Below are 2887 nucleotides of genomic sequence, written 5' to 3' on the forward strand. Positions count from 1 at the left end.
GGGATAACTGACAGGGAAGGGGGCTCCTGGCCGGGGGGTACCTGTGGGGGCGGGAAGGGGCCGACCGGCCCGGGGGACCGTTACCTGTCAGGCCTCCCGGGTGCGGGCGCAGCGGGCACTGGAAGTTGCGAGGCTCCATCCATGCGGGGGGAAGAGCGGGACCGAGCGGAGGGGGAGCCACAAGGGCCCCGCAGGCCCCGGCGGCGGCCCCACAGCGCGGGGAGGGCCCTCAGGCTCGGCCCGGCCTAGGCCCTGGCCATGCCCCCCCGCCCCCTCCCCCGTTTACCCCCTCCAGCTGTCTGGGGCTCAGCAGCACCCCCCCCCGCCGCTGCTCTCCCAGCGCAGCTCCGCGCATGCGCCACGCCAACTGCGCCACCACCCCCCTCTCACCCACGGCGGCCTCAGCCCCGCGCAAACGGCGCAAGTCGCGTCCTAGAATACCTCCCCGTCCTGCCCTCACAACCGCCGCTACCCCTTGATTGGCAGCCCCCCGAGCCAACGGCAAGTGGAGAGCGCTTCGCGAAGGGCCCGGCCAATCGGCGCGGAGAGAGGCGGGCGGGAGCGGCGGGAGCGGCGCGCGGCGAAAGGGCTGCTGGGAGCTGTAGTCGGCTGAGGGAGGAGGTGGCCGCCTTCCCTGTGGGCCCTGTGCCAGCAGGGCTGGAGCCCTCGGGGCCCGGCTCCGTCCCTCTTTCGGGGGCTCTCCCGTGCCTTCCTCCTCCTTCATCCAAGCTGGGGGCTACTTAAAACCAGCCACTCTGCCGGGGTCCCCTCAGCTTCACCGCGGTTTCCAGGCCCCGGGCCCTGTTGCCATCTTCTCCTCGCCGGGGCGCGAGCCGCCGCGGGGAGCCGTCCCGCATCCGCTCGCCCTGCGGCCGGTTCTGCCAAACGTCAACCAAACCGGCGCTGGGCCGGGGCTGCCGCAGGCCTCGGGGCAGCAGGAAGTTAATCTCATGAACTCCACGCGTCCGGCAACAGGCTGTGACTAAGTCCCGGTGGAAAATCTAATTACCGATTCTTAAACATTCGGTCTTGCTACCAGCTTATCCTAGAAGTCAACGTACAGGCTTCCGCAGGCAGCCAGAAAGTTACGTGTGGGGAAAAAAATAACTCTGTGGAAAGGGCCAGGGGGTGGCAGTGTTTGCAAGAAACCTTCCCTTCCCTCCACCTCGTCCTTCCAGCACAGCTCTCCCCGGCCGAGGACGCCCGACCGCTGTTTGGGCTTGGGCAGCACGGCTAGACTTTGGGGTGATGGCAAGGCTGGAGGCACCACCGCTCCTCATTATCTAACTTACACCCTCCTGATAAGGCGAACAGAAAATAAATATTTCAGAAGTCATAAATCCATTTCTCTAAAATACCATTTACTTCCACAGTTAAACATTTTGACATCTATTAATAAAGTGTGATGAATAGCTTAAATGTTCATTTAGAACATTGAGCTGCAGCTCCTGGGTAATCCCAGCAGCACAACAGGAGAAAATGGCTGCTTCCCTTTCCTGCCTTAACAGAAGGAGCAAAAAGCCTCTTAAATCAGACATTATATATAAACTCGAGGACTTTCCCACACTACCTCTAGATCTACAAAAGACAGACCACCCATTAGCTTTAGTGATTTGTTTTCACCTCATAACCCACTAATTTATTCAGCTGTTGTCAAAGATCTTAGAGAAGATAATTGTTAATTGTTGCCTCTGCATCTGTCCAGACTCTTTTAATTAAATAAATAATACTCAGGATCCATCACTATCATTCTTACAACAGGGTTTTATCTACTTTTCTCAGTTGCCTTCCTCAGGGGGATCTCAAGCTCTCCACAAAAATCAAGCAGGCTTCAGATGCCCTTGACATACAAGTTTTGCTTGCTGACAGTGAAGAAACTGGGGCATGCAAGGCTGGATTTTTTCAGAGCTGGTGACAGACACAACAGTGGCTGAAGTCAAGGAGACCTGTGGGTACTTCCTCATCCTGCACGTCAGATCTGCAGCGTCTAAGCCACTCAACCGCAGTCAAAAAGAAACTGGAAGCAGGTCGGGAATGTAAACAAGGCATTCTCTTCCCAGCGCCCAACTTCGTGCTGTATAAACACTACCTTTGATAGCATCCTCTTGGAATAAGGTTGCTCGATTTTCAGTGCAAAGAAGCATGCAAGGAATAAGAGTGCCTGAAAGTTGAGCTTGCCCCTCTTAAAACATTTGAGTAAGAACAATTTAAGTCATATAGAAGGCATTACTTAAATTCAGTATTCACTAAACACTCAGTTCTTCTATACTGTCCTCAATTTATGTTACGCACAGCAAAAAAACAAAATTCAGTGTTAACAAAAATAAACGTTAGGAAACTCACGGAAAAGTTAAGTTTTACACCCCATGCCACAGGTGGGAAGTCATGGCACATGTGTGCACAGCTACACACATGTAGACCATATTCTGTGAGAGAGAAGCAACACGGTTTGTCCTACAGACACCTGGCCAGACAGCACCGGAGCTGGGCATAGGATAGGATAAAATGTGGTGTCGTGCATCATTTACTTCCCACTTCCCTGTGTTGTGTATTGGGGCAGACCATTTCTAATACAGTTGGGATAGGACTGCAAAGAAAATCATTTGACTGAGAGAGAAAGCCTGATCTTCATCCACTTTGATCAGCTAAGTGTGAGTTGCAAGTTGGGGTGAGGAAACAGGGAAAGTGTAAATCAAGAGGTAGAGGTGCTCAGTTAATCTTTATCAAATAAATGCACAACGGATGAGAAGAAAACAGCAAGGTCTAATGTAGGAATGACCTATAAACGTATAAAAACATACCTGTAGCCATGTGGTCTTCAGCCAGCATGTACAGCAAGGTCCCCATTCCTGGTTTCTCCAAACAAATCGGCCACTTGTTCCTTGCA

The 2887-nt window shown here is 53.4% G+C and overlaps 1 protein-coding gene across 1 annotated transcript in view; it reads right to left on the reverse strand.

The window, feature by feature from the left end:
* WDTC1 (WD and tetratricopeptide repeats 1) overlaps window positions 1-268 on the reverse strand; it is a 26435-nt gene extending 26167 nt beyond the window's left edge. Inside the window, exon 1 of the mRNA XM_026062562.1 lies at window positions 85-268. The gene's annotated coding sequence lies outside the window, so the exon portion shown is untranslated. The remainder of the gene's footprint in view (window positions 1-84) is intronic.
* Between the last annotated feature and the right edge of the window lie 2619 nt (window positions 269-2887).

Source organism: Apteryx rowi, unplaced genomic scaffold (genome assembly GCF_003343035.1).
Source record: "Apteryx rowi isolate R43461 unplaced genomic scaffold, aptRow1 scaffold_190, whole genome shotgun sequence".
NCBI classification, from domain to species: domain Eukaryota; kingdom Metazoa; phylum Chordata; class Aves; order Apterygiformes; family Apterygidae; genus Apteryx; species Apteryx rowi.